Below are 21,077 nucleotides of genomic sequence, written 5' to 3'. Positions count from 1 at the left end.
GTCCCATTTCAATCTGGGTTCTGGTTTTGAGACAGAAGCAGGTTTGGTCACCTTCGTGAATGACCTACACTTCTATATAGAAAAAGTTGTTTGTTGGACACACAAAAACGCTGTCTTAATTGCAAATCATCTACATGCAAATTTTGTGCAGAATAAGTCCTGAACTGTGCACCCAGCTGTTGGAAAATAGTTGCCTTCGGTTTTAGTAGAAAAAGATTAACAGAAGTGTCAAAATTATGGAACATGTTTTATGGATTAGATTTTGCACCTTAGACTACAATTTAGCACCTAAGACTACAATCCAAAACAGATTCTGGCACTTGGAGAGGCTCCTCTCCATTATGGAAATAATACTATATCATTATAATCTCTGCTTGGTCATGATTAGAGAGGGGCTGCAGCTACTTCCTAAATTCCAGACCACGGAAATGTTGGCTAGAATCTTGTGGGGCAGTTACAAATGTATAATCTAGAGTTATGTACCTTTATGTTCATAGTCCCTATATGGCCCTTAGTCTTTCATAGAGTGCATGCATCAGTTAGAGATCCTGCCTATGGAGCAATGACACCAATGGCCTGGAGAAAACAAAGTAAAGGCTTTCTAAAGATAGAAAATTTATCCATGGTGCTAATCTAATCTTGCTGCATTCTAGGGAAGCTGAGACGAGCCTGAGAAGGAGAAGAGGTGGAAACATCTCTAAGGGGCTAAACAGACTGGCATAAAATGCCAGCATCTGGGTGGAGTTGGTGTATGCTGCACACCCCAACTCTGCCCTGATGCCAGCATCATTCAGCCCACCCAACTGCATGGTGGGCAATGTCACACCACTTCTTTGGTGCAGTGTTTAGATGCACTGCACCACAGAAACATGGAAAAGCCACCGCCACTGTGGCAAGGGTGCCCTTTTGCCACTCGAAAAAGGAGAGGCATTTTACCAGTTCTTTTTGGCACAGCAAAGCACTGGATCGGGCCTGTAGTGTGTGGTTGCTGTGGGCCTATCCAGCACTGAAAGGGGTGGCATCAAGCCGCTGCTTTAGGGCTGTATGTTTTGCCCCAAAGAGTATCAGTTTCCATCACAGAGGGATTAGGATAGGTAGAAAAGCAGGAAGTACACTTGGGGTCACTCAGATTTTCTAATCCTTTTACTATTGTCTGCTGTAGTGCTGAGCATTATTGACTCTCAATTTCAGTGCTGAGCATTGTTGTACTTCCAACATAGTTTAGAGTCTATGTAGAGTCCAGGAAAGTCTTCCAGCCACCACTTATCAGGAAACAGCCACTATGATTGATAAGGTTCTCATTCTGTTGCTCGGAAAGCAGATGGTCGATGGTTCTGCCCCCACCCCCATGCAAACAATCTCTGGTACAAAATGGAATTTCAACAGGGACCCTGCTTCTGCCTGTTACACTGGAGATCTCTCATGGGAGGAAGTGGAAACTTCAGACACCTGCTTCCCAAGTGATATGAGAACAGATTACTATTGACTGTCATGGCTGTTTCCATTTAAGTGGGTATTGTGAGTATTGGGACAGGATTCAGTGTAAAGCATCATAACTATGAAGCACCACTACCAAAATCCCCAACATGATTCTGGTCATCGTTTCTTTTTGACTTTAATTTGCTGAATGATTCAGCCAGCATGACCAGCAGTCGTGCTGGCCAGGAGATCCTACGTACTGTACACCAAAAAGTAAATTTTCCTACTTCTGGTGAGGGTACCTTTAATGGCAAGCTTGGGTTTTCCTGCATAAAGTGTAAAATGAGATTTTTTAAAAGAGCAAATGCATATTTGAAGCAACCTTTTTTAAAAAAAAAAATGCAGATAGTGTGTGAAGTCTGATTAATAAAACATGGAATGTGCTGCTTGTAAAATATATTGATACTTGGAGCTCACCCTGATTTATACATTAAGACTGCAATCCTTATGATGTAAAGCTTGCATAAATAGATCTGACAGAAGTAACTATCACAGGAATGGAGCCAAATGCCTTAATCCAGAGTTCTGTGTGTACTCTTTAATCATCATATGGAATTCCTTTACATGAGAAAGCACCTATTTCAGTGGTGGACCACTTCATGGCTATGTTACTTTGCTTATATGGATTCACTCTGTCCACAAAAATGAATATAACAGCCCCTGCATGGTGGAACTAAGGATGCAAACTACAGGAAAAGAGATTCCACCTCAACATTAGGAGGAACTTCCTGACAGTAAGGGCTGTTTGGCAGTGGAACAAACTCCCTCTGAGTGTAGTGGAGTCTCCTTCCTTAGAGGTCTTCAAACAGATGCTGGATGGACATCTGTTGGGGATGCTTTGATTGTGATTTCCTGCATGGCAGGGGGTTGGACTGGATGGCCCTTGCAGTCTCTTCCAACTCTACGATTCTATGATTCTATGTAACTTCAGTATGAGCATATTTCAAAGTATCCATTCAAGAGGAAAAGATTAGGCTTAAATTGATTTCCTGAAACTTTTTCCTCCTCTGGACTGTCTGGTACTTAATATATGAGACAATTTCACAGGTTTTCTCCACAAGTTTCAATTAGTTTAATGCAGCAAAACTGCAGAGCTTTGGTAGCCATCTGAGGAAGGATGATGGCAATTGCTAGCAGTAGGCTTGCATCACTTCAGGAAAGGGAATAATCTAGTCCTGGAGTTCATTTGTAGCCAAACCTTTCTGCTGAATTGTGTCAAACTCAAAACTGAGGACCTTGCCGCACAGGGGCTCCCGGGAATGGAATGAAAATGGAACGAAGGGGCCAGGACTGAGTGGGGGACACATTTTACTGCGCACAGAAGTCCCTCACTCGTTCCATTCCTTTCCCTTCAGTTCCCAATCAGTTCCAGAGGAGGCGATTTTTGAGAACTGTTCTGAACAGTTCTCAAAAATCGCCTCCTCTGGGATGGACTGGGAATGGAATGGAAGGGAACGGAATGAGTGAGGGACTTCTGTGTGCAGTAAAATGCATCCCCCACTCATTCCGTTCCCTTCCTGGCCCCCTCCGTTCCATTCTCATTCCGTTCTGTTCTAATTGTGAAGAAGGGATACACAAACACATAAGGCAGTAATACTCAGGAATTTGACATGTGCATCATCAAGACATTTTCACTTTTTGGTGACCCAAAGGCAAATTATCATAGTGTTTTCTTAGCAACATTTGTTCAGAGGAGGTTTGCCATTCCTATGAAACGATGAGACTGTGACTTGTCCAGGGCTGACTGTAGATTCCCATAGCTGAGTGACAGTTCAAACCCTGCTCTGCCAGATTCAAGTTCAGTCTTGAAATCACTATACCATATTGGCTCCTTATATTCAGGAACAGTGATAGGAAAATCAGTTTTGTTTTGTCTCTCTGCCATATATGCCTTAAAGGTGAGGGAATTCTATAAATAAATAAAGATGATGGAAACAAAATTCTCTCTCCTTTCCACAAGCCATACTAGAGAAAACCTTACTGTGTCTACCTGTGGGTATGAACGGATGAATCTGTCACTTTCAATTTCTCCAAGTTGATTTTTTAAGTTCACTGTACCTAGATAATGAAGAAAGAATTGCAATTTTTTTTTTGGAAAATTTTGGAAAATTCTTATTAAAAATAATGTTGAAAGGAAATTCTACATCATCTCTATTTGTGAAACTTTTAGAACCCATAAAAGGCAGAGAAAATTATTTTTTCTTCTGAGTACATCAATAAACGTCTATGGTCTCACTTCAGCTTTGCTTACAAATGGAATACCAACTTGGCTTCACTTAACACCAGAGAAGGAGAAACTGTATTCCTCCTGCTACCTGCCCTGGGACTGGAAAATGGAAAGGAATGAAATATTTTAGTTTCACACATTGGCTACTGTGTTGCAGAAAGTGAACGTCCATTTTGCCTCTCTGTGTTTTTTTTTACCCTCTATCTTAAGCCATCTGATTTGTTTGAAAGCTTTCGGACCAATCAATGAAATTTTGCCTAGAGGAACTTGTAAAGTGTTTAGATAGGAACTTCTAAAGATGTTATATCTGATTCTAAGAGTCAGAACACACATGATAGGGCATGCTTATGCTGACATGCAGATGACACTAAATAAATGGGTAGGGAGAGCTAATCCCCAACAGGACAGAATCAAGATTCAGAAAGAACTGTGGCAAAACTAAATAAATTATTGTCAACGAGATAAACATGTTAACTGCTGTCAAGTCAAGTTCAACTTATGGTGACCCAATGAATGAGAAACCTCCAAGTCACCCTATCATTGACAGCCCTGCTCAGGTCTTACAGACTCAGATAGATTGAGTCTCTCAGTCTGGAATGGTCTTCCTCTTTTCCTACTTCCAAGCATTACTGTTTTTTCTAGTGAGTCATTCTTATCATGATATGTCCAAAATATGACAGTCTCAGTTAAGTTATCTTGGCTTCTAGGGAGAGTTTGATTTGCTGTAGGACCAATTTAATTGTCTTATTACCAGTGCACAGTAGACACGGAACTCTTCACTAGCAGCACATTTCAAATAAGCTGATTTTCTTCCTATCAGTTTTTTTCATTGTCCACTTTCACAACTATACATAGAAATGAGAAATATGATGGCAAGTAAAAATCTAACTTCAGTATTCTGTATTCAGTGACATCTCTTTACACTTCAAGACCATGTCTAGTTATTTCATGGCTGCTGTTCCATCCTCATCTTCTTCTGATTTTTTGACTGCAGTCTCCATTCTGTCTAATGACTGAGCCAAAGTACGGAGAATCCTGAACTATTTCAGTGTCTTTGTCATCTCCTTTCACCATCTGTTGCTATCATTTTGGTCTTCTTGATGTTCAGCTGTCAACCTGCCTTTGCACTTTTTCCCTAGACTTCCTTCAGTAATCGTTCCAAGTCTTTGCTGCTTTCTTTTAGTATTATGGTATCATCTGCACATCTTAAATTGTTGATGTTCCTTCCTCCAGATTTTCCTCCAGACTTTGCTATAATCTGATTTTCTTTGGGAATTTTTGGTACACTCTGTTATCTAATATATGTTTGCAATACGATCCCTAGTACCTCCTCTTTTCCTGCTCTATATATGGTAAAATTCTTTTTAGCAAAACTTTGGGCATCACTTTCCTTGCATAGTAGATTAATGCAAAAGTCCTGTGGCAGAAAAAAAGAAATGCGCAAATATAGGATGTGTGACATCTGGCTTGTCAGCAGTACAGGAGAAATGGATCTAGCAGTCTTAGTAGACCTAGGTGGATCAGGCATATGATTCAGCAGCCCAAAAAGCCAATGCAATGCTGCCACCCCGCTAGTGCTCAGTAGCCCTTTCAGGCAGGATGCCCCTGCTCAGCAGCTTCCATTGGCTCTATTATTGGAGGGTGTTCTAGGTAAGTCACCAGAGGCTGGCCATCTCAATTTCATCTTGCCTTCATCCCTGCACACCCACTGGCATCATGCCTCCTTCTCTGTAGATACGCATACAAAAAGGCAGCCGTCTTCTTGTAAGATCATGCATGGGTTTCATTTCCCTGTTTTAGGGCTCAAGGAAGCCTCTGATTATCAAAACCTAAAATTGGCCTGGGAATTTCCCCTGGTCCTCAAGGATAAGATTGTGAAAGAATGTGAGGCAGGCTGGGTCATGGACCCCTTTCCAGAACTTCCTCTGCCTTTCAAGTTTCCCACCTTGGTGTGGTCGTGAAGAAGGCACCAAGTGAGTACCGCTTCATTCACCACCTTTCTACCACCAAGGTGCATCAGTAAATGATGCCTTCTCCCCCAAGGTCAGTGTGGTACTATTCCTTTGACCAAAAAATCTGGCTTGTACAGGCATGTAGCCCGGGAACCCTCATGGCCAAATGCGACATCCAGTCAGTATTCTGACCATTGCCTGTCCACCCAGGCGACTTCTGCCTCCTTGGGTTCAAATTTGAAGGGCAGTAGTACTTTGACAAGATCATGACCATGGGATGCTCTGTCAGCTGCACAGCCTTCGAGACCTTCAACATCTTCCTTGAGTTGGAGATAAAAGGCTGCCCTGAGTCCCCACTCATCACCTGTCTTCCTGTCCATCGGGAGTGCTGGGAATGGGGGTTACTCCAAGCTCCTGGTCACCTTCCAATCCTTGGCTACTGAACTAGATGTCCCCCTAGTGGCAGACAAGACAGAAGGGCCCTCCACAGTGCTCCCTTACCTTGGCATTCAGCTAGATTCTGTAGCAGGTGTTTCACGCCTTCCAGACTATAAGCTCCGTGCCCTTCATGCCAAGATTCTGGAAACCATGAAAGCCCAGAAGGTCCTTAATGGACATCCAGTCCCTTCTGAGACATTTAAACTTTGCCGGCAGGGTTGTTTCCCTGTGTAGGGCATTCTCCACCGGCCTGGCCAGGGTCACTACAGGGGTCAAGGTGGGCCAACACCACATCCATATCACTAAGGGCATCAAAGAGCTACAGCTTGCCCAGCATCTGGCCCTGGTGCCTCACTTTCCCAGGCTACACTGTGGCCAGAAAAACAGCCCAGATTAGCTGGGCTGGGGGAGGGAGGCAGGACCTCCAGCCCAGGGGGACTACAATTCCCTGCATGCCCCAGAAACTGGAAGTGGGCCAGGACTGGCCTGGCTGCCAGAAGGGGCAGGTCTTTTGGCTTGGCCTCATTGGCCCTAAGGCCAGAAGAGGTGGCACTTCTGACTGCATTTATTGGATGATCAGGCCCATTGGCTGGCTGGAGTTGCCATTGCAAAGATAGCTGATGCTGTTGTTCCCATTCCCACATTTTCTGCTTTAATAGCATAATTTCACCTGTTTTCTTTTCTCCACTGTAAGTTCCTCAATAACAAAAATGTGATTCATACTTGATTTTCCTCCTGCATCATGATCGGTTGCCTCATAATTTTTAAAATAACTGAAGCTGTAATAACACAGTTGTGGCATGATGTCACAGTTCTATTACACTACTGTCTTAAAAAATAATATTTGCAATTTTTTTTAAAAAAATGACACTAGTGGTAACAGTGTAGCAATAATGTTGTGCCATGTGGTAATGTAGGAAAATAGAGGAGAGACCTTGGTGAAGTGCCTTCATGTGCATGAGTCATTTTTTGAAGATAGTAATGAAATCTTCATAATTCTGCCTGTTTCATCACCCACACACTATCTGGGTACCCCTGGTCACTTGACCACATTTTTTTTTGGGGGGGGGGAGAGGGGAATGCTAATCTATGGCGTGGTACAGACCACCCAAAGAGGGCAACCTGCTGGCGAAGTTTTTCCACCGGAGGGAAGCCTCAGCCACCAAACTGCGAGGCTTCCCACTGGAGGAAAAAGAATCCGCAAAAAGCGGGTTCTTTTAAAGCTGCAGCAGTGGCGTGATGAGTGCTTATGTAGCAATGGCAGTGCCCATGTATACAGGGCACGGCCATTGTTACGCCCTCATCATGTGTGAGGGTTGCGGGGTGTGTGGGCGCTCCGCCCTCAGCCAACCCCTAGCTCGTGATGAGGGCACCTAAAAGGCCTGTGTGTACTGGGCCTATAGGTTCATCCACACCACACAATTATAGTTGCCTGAACCTATGTCAGCATCCAACTTCAGAAGCCTGGCATTGATAGTTTGGTTTGGCACCCAAAGTACTGTTCTTGCATTTTCTGGCAGAGAATTCTAAGCACCTCAGAAAACTACAACTCACAGGATTCTGTAGGGCAGAATCATGACAATTATAAAGTGGCAATACATTGCTATAATTATGTACTGTGGATACACTCTATATTTCTCAGAATAGGGCTACTCAAGTGGTGGCTCATGGATTGGTGCCTGTCCATAAGACATCAGCTGCCAGCCAGTCCTTAGAGAATTTCTAGGAAAGAAAGAAAGCACTGCAATCAATGCGCACAAATATTATACTGGACCCTGGCACACTGGGGAGCATGGCTCTGGCCTCCTCACATCACATAGCCTAAGAATGAATGTCCTACAGAAAAATGTAATCACTTGAACTTGACATAATAAGCAGTAAATCTCATTGCACTTGGTGGGGATTTGTTATAAGTGAACATACAGGAGACAGGGCTGCACTAGTTTTCATTTACCCTAGGGAATGTATTCATTTTGATTAGCAAAATGATGATGTTTTGCAGTGAGCATCTGAAGCTTCACCTACACTGGAATCAAATTCTTCAGTTTCTGAAATGTCTGTCACCTTCCTCCCCCGACTGCGCAGTCATATTGGCTTTGAAAAAGGTTGTGTCTTCCTTGTTTTCAAGGTCCTTCACTAGCAGCAGAAAAAGGCAAGCTGGCATGGAGAACAGGAGGAGGGAAACTTTGGCCCATTACAAACGGGCACCCTAGCACGGACTCAGTCCATACTAGGGTTAGAAAGGGGCATCTCTTCCAGACGCCCCTAACCCTATTACGGACTGAGTCCGTACGAAATGGCGTACGCACGTCGCACCCCGGAAATGACGCTGTGAGTGCACGCTTCAGCACTTGCAGCGTCTCTTCTGGGGCGCTGGAAGGAGCGTGATTTTCATGCTCCTTCTTTGCAGCATCCGGGAACCGCGCTGTTTGGCTGTTGCAGTTCCTGGATGCTGCAACCGGCGGCAGCAGCAGACCGCCGCTTTTCGGCAGTCTGTAACCCGCCTTTGTTATTTGTATTTATTTATATATTTTATCTGAGTGCTGCCTGCTGGGAATAAGTCATCCAAGGCAAAATAAATAAATAAATAAATAAATAAATAAATAAATAAATAAAGGCACACAGAGCATATCTGCCTATGTGCAAATGCTGGAGCAAAGTCCAGCCCAGCAAAGTGATAATTGGAGAGAACTTCGCTACATTCTTACTGCCTCCAGGTACTAAGCAGAGTATTGCAGCAGGGACTCTATTAGTCAGTGTGTGTCCTTAGTACACAGAGGCGAGGAAATCAATATTATTTCTTCTTCTTCTTCTTCTTCTTCTTCTTCTTCTTCTTCCTCTTCCTCCTCCTCCTCCTCCTCCTCCTCCTCCTCTAATTGTGTGCTTGAAAGATAGGTTCCATGACCTCTCTCCATAATACTGGGTGCCACCACTTTGTGTTATGTGGCAGGGGCCAGACAGAAATTCTCATTCCGTAGGTAGATCTGCTTCATTAATGGTTTCCAGTCAATTGCTTTCAGCTGCGTTTTTATGAATCTGTAACAGACATCTGGCTTCCAAATGCTAAAAATCACTATATCCAATTTTCATTTTTTAAAAAAGTCTTTATCATTGTTAGGCAGAAATGGTAAAAAGGTGCCTGTCAGAATGAAATCTGCATAAAGTATTAGGACAGGGGGTGGGGAAAATGTGGCCCTCAGGCTACCAGTAGAGCTACTCCCATGTCTAAAGCACCAAATCCTTTAGTTTCCTAGATCTGGGAGGTGGCTTCCCCCGCAACTGCCTGAAATGATTCAAAACTACTTCAAAATGTAGTAGCTTGGTTTTTCCCACCATCTTCATGACTGTCATTTCTTTCCAAATGTCTGAAATGTCTAAAGAGAAATGTCTAAACAGAAACAGGAACTGATATGATGACACTTCCAGACTGTTATCAACACATTGGTGTAGACTGCTAGAGCAGTGGTTCCCAATCTTTGTTGGGCCGCGAGCCCCATTGCGGGCGAAGGTCCCGCCCGTGACCTCCCTCATTGGTTGGGAGGTGAGGAAGGGGCGGGACTTTCAACTGCCTACAAGCCCCAGCGGGCTTTGTGGCCGGATGTCCCGCCCCTTCCCGGTGTCCCAACCAATCATGGAGGCCACCGGGGAAGAAGGGGTGGGACTTCCAGCCACAAAGGCTGCTAGGGCTTGCAGTCCCATCTTTGTCCTCTTCTCCTCGCGGGTGCCTGGCACCCACAGGGAGAAGCAGAGGAGGGGGAGGCGGCCCCGTCCCCATCCCCTTTTCCTCGCAGGCGCCTTCCATGGCACCCGCGAGGAGAAGGGAAGGGAAGGAGGCAGCCCTGTCCCCTTCTCCTCATGGGTGCCTTCGATGGCACCCACGAGGAGAAGGGAAGGGGAGGAGGCAACCCTGTCCCCTTCTCCTAGTGGTGCCAGCACCCGTCAGGAAAAAGGGAGGAGGGAGAGGCAGGGGGAAATCCCAAACTGGCGAGCCCCAAGAAAGGGTCGGCCAACCCCCAAAGGGATCGCGACCCCCAGGTTGGGAACCCCTGTGCTAGAGGATGATGGCAAAAATCTTGCCCCAGTGTAATTTTCCATTTTGTTGAAGAGAATACAGTAGGTCCTCCTTATACGCGGATTTGCCATGCACGGATTTAAGCATACGCGCATGGCAAATCCGGGGATTTTGTCCCCAATGGCGGCGCGCATGCACGCGCGCCGCCATTGGGGACAACTTCCCTCCCTCCCCTCTCCTCCCCCCAACTCTTTCCTTCCTTCCTTCCCTCCCTCCCTCCCTCCCTCCTTACTTACCTTTTCGTCGCCGGGGGGCCCCGTCGTGCTGCCGCCGCCGCCACTGCCACCACCACCGCCTCAGCCGGAGCCGGGGGGAAGGCCGGGTGGGGTTTTTGGAGGCCAAGAAGCCTCCAGCCTGCCACCCGGCCCTTCTGTGGCGGCGGCGGCGGCAGCAGCGGAGCACCAGCGCAAGAGGCCTCTTCGGCCCCCACTCCGCCGCCGCCACCGCCAGCACCTCTCTGCAAGGGCCGGGGGGTGGGCTGCAGGCCTCTTGGTCTCCAGTCCGCCACTCGGCCCCTGCATCGAGGTGCAGGCGCCGGCGGAGTGGGGGCCGAAGAGGCCCCAGGCACTCGGCCTCCTCCTCCTCCTCCTCGCTGCGGCGCCGCCACGGCTGACGGGGGAAAGGCCGGGCGCTGCTCCTGGAGGACTCCAGGAGCAGCGCCCGGCCTTTCCCCCGTCAGCCGTGGCGACGGAGGGGAGGCCTCTGGCGCTGGTCCTCCAGCGCCAGAGGCCTTCCCTCCGCGGCTACAGCCAGGGGAAAGGCCGGGCTCTGCTCCTGGAGTCCTCCACGAGCAGCGCCCGGCCTTTCCCCCATCAGCCGTGGCGGTGCCGCGGCGAGGAGGAGGAGGAGGAGGCTGGGTGGCAGGCTGGAGGCTTCTTGGCCTCCAAAACCCCCACCTGGCCTTCCCCCCGGCTCCGGCTGAGGCGGTGGTGGCGGCGGCGGCGGCAGCAGCGCCGGGGCTCCCCGGCGACGAAAAGGTAAGTAAGGAGGGAGGGAGGGAGGGAGGGAAGGAAGGAAAGAGTTGGGGGGAGGAGAGGGGAGGGCGGGAAGTTGTCCCCAATGGCGGCGCGCGTGCACGCGCACTGCCATTGGGGACAACGGGACTTGAGCATACGCGGAATGTGGTATACGCGGGGGGGTCCGGAACGGACCCCCCCGCGTATACCAAGGACGCACTGTAATAGAATCATAGAGTTGGAAGAGACCACAAGGGCCATCCAGTCCAATCCTCATAGCAGGAACTCTCAATCAAAGTATTCCCAACAGATGGCCATCCAGCCTCTGTTTAAAGACCTTCAAGGAAGGAAACTCCACCACTCTCCGAGGGAGTGTGTTCCACTGTCGAACAGCCCTTACTGTCAAGAGGTTCCTCCTAATGTTCAGGTGGAATCTCTTTTCCTGTAGCTTGCATCCATCGTTCCGGGTCCTGTTCTCTGGAGCAGCAGAAAACAAGTTAGCTCCCTCCTCAATATGACATCCTTCAAATATTTAAACAGGGCTATCATATCACCTCTTAACCTTCTCTTCTTCAGGCTAAACATCCCCAGCTCCCTAAGTCGTTCCTAATAGGGCATGGTTTCCAGACCTTTCACCATTTTAGTCACCCTCCTTTGGACATACTCCAGTTTCTCAACATCCTTTTTGAATTGTGGTGCCCAGAACTGGACACAATATTCCAGGTGGGGCCTGACCAAAGCAAAATAGAGTGGCACTATTACTTCCCTTGATCTAGACACTATACTTCTATTGATGCAGCCTAAAATCTCATTGGCCTTTTTAGCTGCCGTGTCACACTGTTGACTCATGTTCAACTTGTGGTCTACTTGGACTCCTAGATCCCTTTCACATGTAGTCTCGTTGAGCCAAGTGTCCCCCATCCTATATCTGTGCATTTCATTTTTCCGCCCTAAGTGCAGTACCTTACATTTCTCCGTGTAGAATTTCATTTTGTTAGCTTTGGCCCAGCTTTCTAGTCCATTCACAGTCATTTTGGAATTTTGATCCTGTCCCCTGGGGTATTATGAAGCTGTTGTAAGAGAAACATCAGACTGATGTTGTTTGCATTCAAGTTGATTCTGACTTATGGTGACCCTAAGGCAAACCTATCATTGGGTTTTCTTGGTAAGATATGTTCAGAGGAGGATTGCCATTGCCTTCCCCTGAGCCTGGGAGTGTATGACTTCCCGAAGCTCATCCAATGCGTTTCATGGCCAAGCTGGAAATCAAACCCTGGTCTCCAGAATTGTACATCTGTCAATGGGCCCGAACAGACATGCCAAAATAAAGCTGCTTCGGGTCATTTTGGAAGGATGCTGTTTAAATGACACAGCCAGAAGCTGTGCCAAAACTGTGCTCCAGTCCTTAGGACCTTCATGAAAATTGGGGCACATATGGGAAATAGCACATATACTTCACTGAAAAAGGTCCCCTGAACTTGTTGGTCTTATTCAATACAAGGCAAAAGCCACTATATTTGTAGTGCCATCCTTGGCTCATTGAAAGAGCCAAGTGAGTGATATCAGTGGCAGTGGCAAACTTCCCCTCACAACAAATCTTGCCAAGAAAACCCCATGATAGGTTCACCCTAGGGTCACCATAAGTTAGAAAGGATGTGCAGGCACAAAACAACAACATATAAAGATGATCATGATGCAACTTGTTTCTTTTTGTGCTTATTTTTTTCCAGCTGGTTGTGGGGAAAAGCCATAGCCTTACATCCTGGCTCTCTATCTGCCAAGCAAGCAGATGGTAGCAGTGATGATGGGAAGGAGCACTAAATAGCTGATGACAGTTTCTGTGAGAAAGTAAATGTAGGCAGGAGGGCTACTGAGAACATATTTCCCAATGCACAGAGAGCAAAAGAATGTGGACTTTGTACATTTATACTAAGAACTGGCATTCTTGATCAGGGGTTTGCTGGATAGTTTGAATCCAACCATAAGCTTAAAGTTGATCCCTCAAAACTGATTAAGGATCTTTGGGGACTACTAGAAAGCTAGGAGCTGTGCCAAAGTGGTGCCAAAACATGGTATGCAACCCCTATCTTCACCTCATCCCCAATGAAAAAATAGAATAAAGGCATAAGTTCATATCTCAGTGCAGTTCTCATGGTGTTATTTGGACTTGCTTCCCTTATTTTGGAAATATAGCTTTCCCGCTTTCCTTCCTTCCTTCTTTCCTTCCTTCCTTCCTTCCTTCCTTCCTTCCTTCCTTCCTTTTTTTTTTTTTTTTTTGTAACAACTCCAAGAGTTAGTACTTGGAGTTAGTCCTCGAATAGGAGACTGCCAATCAACACCAGGTGCTGTATGCTACATTTCAGAAGAAGGAACTGACAAAACCACCTCTGAGTATTCCTTGCCTAAGAAAAACCTGTGAAATTCATGGCATCACCATAAGTCAGCAAATGATTTGAAGATGTGTGGAACGCATGCACATGCACACACACACACACACATACTGTACACACGCACGCACGCACACACACAGGGCACAAAATGTGCTCAGGGTTGTTTTGCAAAGAAAACAGCATTTTCTGTGCATGAACAGGAAATGCACATGGCTGATTTACACAAGAAACAGCTATTTCCTGTGCAGAAAATACAGCGGGACCTTCATGTCCACTGGGGAGTTGGTTCCAGGACCTCCCTCCTCCCAGATACAAAAATCTGTGGATACTGACATCCCATTATATACAATAACAGTAAAATGGTGTCCCATATATAAAATGACAAAATCAAGCTTTGCTTTTTGGAATTTGTATATATTTTTTAATATGTTCAAGCCATGGAAACTTGAATCTGTGGATAAACAGCCTGTGGACACAGAACGCTGACTGTATTGTTTTCTGTGCAAAACAAGTCTGTGTGAATTTTGCATGGAATAAGTCTCAAATTGTAAATAGGCTTTGGAAACAGCAGTTTTCAAAGACTTACTTGTTGCTTTCTTTAAGAAGATAATGGGATAAACGGCAGGAGCAATTTTGGCCCTTCCTTGTAGTGAATTGTGTTTGCAGATGATAGGTGTTTGCAGATGAACAACTGGGTTTCTCATCTATTATATACATTTATTATGGTTAGGTTACCTGTGTATAAGTAGCTCACTTTAAAAACTCACATTTAACTGCTTTCATAGCTCTTTTGCTTTAGTCGCTTGAGATAAAGTGCTGATAACAAGGGCCATAATTCTAGATCACCTACTTAGTTAACTCAGGCCCAGAACAGATGGGCCTTTGAGGCGCCCTCGTCACGTGCGAGGGCTGCCTGGTGGGTGGAGCACCCACATGCCTACATGTCCGGCAGCCCTCACATGTGACAAGGGCGCCGCAGCTGCAGCGCGCCCACCAGATGCAGCACATACTGGTGATGTTGCAGCTGTGCCGCCTCCAAACGGGGCGCCGCAGTTGCAACCTCACTGCGGCGGCGCTGGTGCTTTAGGGCATGGAAGTGCGCCACAAAAAAGGAGCCGCTTCCCGGTGCTCCTTTTTTGCTCTGCAGGAGTGCCATGCAATTTGGTTGCTGCAGCGCTCCTGTGGAGCAAAGAGAGGCGCCGGGGATGTGCCTCTTTCTAGTGGTGTGTACCCCGCTTAAGTAACCTCTTGTACTCATTTCTACTAATCTAAAACTGTTTTGTACTCACAATCACTACCAATCACAATTGTGACACTATTTCCATGCTTGCAGTCTCCCCATCCCAACCTGCTTTACAGTTGCACAGGGAGAAGGAGGTTCATTTTGCCAGCAATCTTTTCTTTTTTTCTTCTTTTCTTTCTCTCCCTATTTCCTTCTTTTTCTTTCTTTTCCCCTTCCCTCTTCTCCCTTGTTTCCTTTATTTCTTTATTCATTTTCTACCAGTTTTACATAGTAATTTTAAATTTAATAAAATTAATTAAAAAAAAAAAGTTCTTCTGCAGATTTCTTATTCAGTCCAACAAACATGACCCTAGTTACCCCATGGAACATGGTGGCTCAGTGGTTAAGATGCTGACTCTGATGATAGCAAGACTGGCAGGGTGGCAGTTTGAGGCCCAAGTGCCATGTGATGGAATGAGCTCTTGTCACTAATCCCTGTTTCTGCCAACCCAGAAGTTTAAAAGCATGCAGATAAACAGGTGCAACTTGGATAGGATGGTAACAGCATTCTGTGCAGTCGTGCTGGCCACATGATCACAGAGTTGTCTTTGACAACACTGGCTCTTCAGCTTAGTAACAGAGATGAGCACCCCTTCCTACAGTCAAACACAACTTGACAATCTTGTCAAAGGGAAAACCTTTATCTTTACCTTTAGAAGTCCCATATTTAAGTCTCCCCTCTTAGTACCTGCTGTCAGGAAACTCCATTGCTAATTTCTGCAATTCCCCTAATCCTTGGCAAATAATTAAAAGACCAAAAGGCTTTTGGAAAACTAACAGGAAGGAACAAACATGGAGAAAGTATGCCTAAAAGCAATTACATCCCTTAATTACTGCAGCTGTCCTCCTGCCCTTTGTTGGTGAGTGGTGTCTAATGTTCCTGCAACAAAAGATGGGTCAGCAGACAGAGTGGCTGTTAGCACTGGCTTTGGATCAAGCACCAAACCTACTGGGAAGAGAGGTTTTCATCACACATCTTTCTTTTTCAATAAAAAGAACTGTGAGCATTTTTGCTAAAGGGCTTCATTAACTAGATATGGGAAAGTGTTACGTTTGGTACAATTTCATCATACAGAAGGATTTTTCTAAAAAAGCAAGTCCTTTGTGGACTGTTCATGTTCTTCTGATCTGTAAGCAGGGACAGCTCTCTAGTTCTTCCTTTGAATGATTTCCAAAAACCAGATGAAATAGAAGAAATACTGAATACACAGGATGGCATGTATGCCAGTAATTGACCCACATCAAACAATAGACTAAGTGAAGATGAACCACTTTACATATAGAAAATGTTGTTGCAAACACCCAGGTATAACCACTCAAATGTTTAAAAGTATTTTCCTAAGATGTATATAAATAAAATTAAGTATCTGTCTCTCTGTTATGAAAATGGCTGAAAAGATTTTCACTAAATTTGGTGCTCATTTAAAATATAGGCTATTTGCTGTATACAAAATTCACTTTGAGGGACTCTGTGTAAAACTCTGTCTGGCATATCATTTGAAAGATGATGACAGGTTGAATTTAAAAATTTACCCTTTTTAAAATTCTGCTATAATCCTGTAAATGAAATTTTCTCTTTTTTTCCCTGCATCATGGCCATACACTGCTAACACACTTCTCCAAGTATTACTCTAATTTTAATTAATTTCTCTAATTTGCCTGAGATGTCAGTAAACATAATGGCCTTGATCCAGACCTGTGGTTTTGAGTGAGAGAAGGTAGCAATCTGAGCTGGGAAAAGTTACTTTTTTGGACCACAGCTCACAACCCATCCACCCACTCCTAGTTAGCATGGCTAACATTTCTTTAATGTTACATATGGTTAATCAGACATTTTTTGTCTTTGGGGACCCCTTTCTTCAGAGGATGATGTTTTATGGCAACGATTGAAAATGGGAGCAAATCCCAAAAATACATTTTGTCATTTCAACAGGAAATGCTAAAGAAAGGTGTGACTGTTAAGGCAAATAGGTTTAGATTCCAATGTCTACTTCCCCAGGTTATTAAGTTAGCCATGGGAATGGTGCTTGCTAAGATTTGAAAGTAAAGGCCATACCCTCTAGCTGTCCCCACACAGGTAAGGATGGTCCTGGTTAATCTTCTGCTGGTCAATTTGTTCAACAGCTTTTAAAAATGTCCTGATTTTTCTCTCTTGCTCCTACTCTCCTTCTGTAGCCTTGGCTTATTTCAGTTGTTGCAAACCAAGTTCAAAGGTGCAAACATCACTCAACAGGGAGGAGAAGAAAGACTAGAGTCTTGCTCTTCCCAGTATTCTCAGGCAAAAGCAAACTGCTGCAGCCTCTCCTAGCTTTGGCACACACCATTGGTGCTGTGTGATTCCAAATTGCTTCTTGAGGTGAACAAAAAAAACCCCTTTATTAAAAAACACAGGGAAGGGAGAGTCCTGCCAGTTAAGAGGCTCTTTCACTGAAAGGTTTCCCTTTGATTTATACCACTCCTGGGATTATGCAGCAGATACTATACTGGGCCTAATCTGCACTGCAGGATTAATGCAGTTTGACACTCCTTTAACCACCACAGCTCCATCCTATGGAATCCTTGGGTTTGTAGTTTGCTGTGGCACCAGAGATCTCTGACAGAGATGGCTAAGTATCTCACCAAACTAGAAATCCCAGAATTCCATAATAGCAAGCCACAGCAGTTAAAGCAAAGGCAAACTGCATTATTTCTGAAGTTCAAATTAGACCTCAGTCTCTTTTCCTCAGAAACACAGGCTTTACCCTCAACACACATGCACACACATATTGCCCTATGAGGATCAATATTGGAAATAATGAAATAAATAAATCTTGATTTGCATGTTTTTCTCATCCCTTCAGTTCTTTTGTTTATTTTTCAAAATAATTATTTATTTAATTTATCACACACATCATATATAATAAATACCAAACAATAACATAATACATTCCGCATATTCTTCACCTTTCTACATATCCTTTCCCCTATCAACTTCTTCTTCTACTCTTTATATTATACACACCATTTTTGTTTGATTTTGAGATTTCTAAAATCCTTGTATTTTAAGGCTTAATTTTACTGTTTTTCTTTTCTCCATTCCCCTTTTTGATGTACTAATTGTATGTATCCTCTTGGCCTGTACTGTGCCACAGGAAAGAAAGTGTAACTGGTAGAGACTGAAAATTTGAAGAACTTTTACTGGCGGGGTACAAACCGCCGCTTTGCGGCGGTCTGCCGCCGCCGCCGGTAGGTCCATGGGGGAGCCGGAGCCTTCAGACAGCGCGGCTCCCGCGCGGACCGAAAAAGAAGCTCCAAAATGGAGCTTCTTTTTCAGTCGCGTTTGTGACGTAGCGAGGCGCCAGGGGCGCACTCACTATGTCATAAAGGCTGAGACACGTCCGGACGCTCAGCGTCCGATACGTAAAAATGGCAGCGCCCATGTGGAAGGGGCGCCGCCATCTTGTACGTATAGGATACGTACTAGGGTTAGGGGGTGCCCCGCCCCTTCCTAACCCTAGTACGTATCCTATACGTACTATATGGCGGTTTATATCCCGCCCTAGTCTGCTTTCTTTGAGAGAGACTTTTTTTTCTTGCAGAGCAATGTTGCATTTACAACAGCAATGCAATCCTGCACACACCTATTCAGAAATAGTCCCAATGGATATTGCAGTGTATGCATTTCACCATGACAACTATGTTTTTACAACTATATCTTTCCTAACCAATTGTATTCCATTTGTCTTCTTGAGCTAAAAGTATTGCACATTATTTTCCAACTTCACCTCATTACTCTGATTACTCTAATATTGCTCATCCACATGTGTTCAGAATTTCATCTGTGAAATGCTGGAAAGTATGAGATGCATCACACAATCCTATATTTGCACTGTTCTCTGACTTCTAAAGATAGATGAGAATATGTTTGCTAAGGAGCTGGAGCCTCTTTGAAAACCAGGCTAATTTGCCAGAAGACTGATGCCACCTAAAGTCACAAGTAACATTTTTATCTCTGATAAATTAAAGCTATTGCCTGAACAACTGCTACTAGCATTGGATTTGGTGAAAACGATAATGCGAACTGAAGTGCAGGTAGCAAAGAACTGCTGTAAACTGTGAGGGCAGCTGGAAGATGATAATCCTCAGAGACATGTTGTTGCCATTGGAAAATTATAAAAAATGCTCTGCCTTCAGCTTCCCTGTGAAGACAAAAAAACAAACAAACCCAAAACCCAAAACAATATTAGCAGATGTGTAACAAGAGACTCCCTTTTCCTATCTTTTCTCTTTTCTTTGCTTCATTTAGATTTGATTTTATAGAGCTTATTAGATAACACTTAGCTTTTCTACAAAACTGAGACTTGTCTTTTGTTGTATGCTGCTATTCATTTTTGTTGTCTACCTTCAAGTTGATTTTGACTTATGGCCACCCTAGGGCGAATGTATCATGGGGTTTTCTTGGCAAGATTTGTTCAGAGGAAGGTTTGCTTTATCCTTCCTCTGAGGCTGAGAGAGTACACTATGCCCAAGGTCACTCAGTAGATTTCCATGTCTGAACGGTGATTTGAACCCTGGTCACCAGAATCATACTCCAGTGTTCAAACCACTATATCATGTGGGCTCTCAAACCTGCTATTTACCCTTACTACTTAAGGGAAGAACCAGCAGTGAACTGTCCCAAGCAAAGTAGGTGCTTAATTATTAATTTTTTGTCTCCCTTTTATTCCACTAATGACTTAACCAGACTGCATAAAAATTGAGAGTATGTGATTCTTTTTCTTTTGGTTGCATCTGCATATTAATGAGATTTTCTGTTCTTACATCAGGCCCTTTCTTGAAATATCTCAGGTTTCCCTTCCTCCCCCCCCCCCCCCTTTGCTTGTGTCCTTACTCTTCCACTTCTCCTTCCCACATGTGACATCTAGTCTCGTGCAGCATTTCAGATTTTTTTCCATCAATTTTCACTGTGTCTTTAAAAATAAAAATCCAGTAGTTAGCCATAGTTAAAGGGTCTTTAAAAAAAGAAGAAGCAATATTACATTAGTTAGGCATTAGGATCATTACATTTCTAATACTGCTAACATTTCTCTTTCCTATCTTGATCTCTGTTAAATCTATGTCTTGAAAACAATAGCTGTGCTTACCTGTAAACATCTTTACTGGCTCTGAGATAGTAAAAACAAGCAGGCAAATAATCAATCTATTTCATATTCAGAATATGCTGGATTAAAAATAAACCCATCTGGGGAGTTGGATTAAAAAGTTTTCAGTAGTAGCATGCATCCTCTGGAAATATATCAAGAGAAGCAAAATGTCATCTGGATATCAGAAATAGATATGGTTTCTGCAGGAAGAAAACTTGGCATTTCCTGATACTTTTGATTCATCTTGAAGAACTCTAAAATAGCCTGGTGCAATGGGGACAGCAATGCAAAAGTTAGTAGTTGTGTCTACCACTGTGCATGTAATACAGTGACTGAGGCACCTTCTTTCCCTTTGCATCAGGCAGCAAAATATCTTATTCCAGCTCTCAGTATTTCTTTCTTAAGTATTTCTTTTTCTTTGGCTAGGTCCCTGAGAAGTCTAATGACTGGAAGTAATTTGCTGAGAGAAAATTACTGGGGGGAAGCATTTTTTAAAGTATGAGTAGATAAAAATTCAGCATCCCCCCCCAAAAAAATCTGCCCTTGGTGTGTTTTCTGTCCCTCCCTCCCTCCCCCCATGGTTTCAGCAGGCCTGAAGTTGGATTCTACACCATCATCTCTAGCTATGCCCTTAGGAAACCAGTCAATTTTATGCTCTACTCACTCCCTATCTCAAGATTTTTATTTTATTTTTTTGCTCATTTAGTTCTTCAGGATTAACTTCCTTAAACACAAAAAACAACTAAAAATTGCAGAGTTCTGCAGTTGTGCCCAAACAAAAATTAATGGTATAACTTTCCCAGGAATGAACTGGAGCTCAGGAGTAGAGGACATATTCTGTATGCAAATCATCCCTGACATCTCTACACAAGATTGGTAAAGACCTCTATCTGCAACATGATAACTCCTGCCATCAGTGTAGATATTACTGGGCTAAATTAAGCACTATTCTGATTCAGTATAAGAAAGACTCCATCCCAGTTATTGGGTGAGTATTCCACCCTAAAATCAGCAAAAGCATCCTATGAACAGATGGGCTCATTGCATCATCAGTCAAAATTGGGGTGTTCTGGAGATTTGGTGGATCCTCTGAAATGAGGGAGAGGGTGAGACTGTGTGTGTGCGTGCATAAAAGGAGAGGAATTTAAGAAAAGATAA

The sequence above is a fragment of the Sceloporus occidentalis genome, unplaced genomic scaffold (genome assembly GCF_023333645.1).
Source record: "Sceloporus occidentalis isolate IW3139 unplaced genomic scaffold, rSceOcc1.0.p SCAF_6, whole genome shotgun sequence".
NCBI classification, from domain to species: domain Eukaryota; kingdom Metazoa; phylum Chordata; class Lepidosauria; order Squamata; family Phrynosomatidae; genus Sceloporus; species Sceloporus occidentalis.
This window is presented reverse-complemented; position numbering follows the sequence as displayed.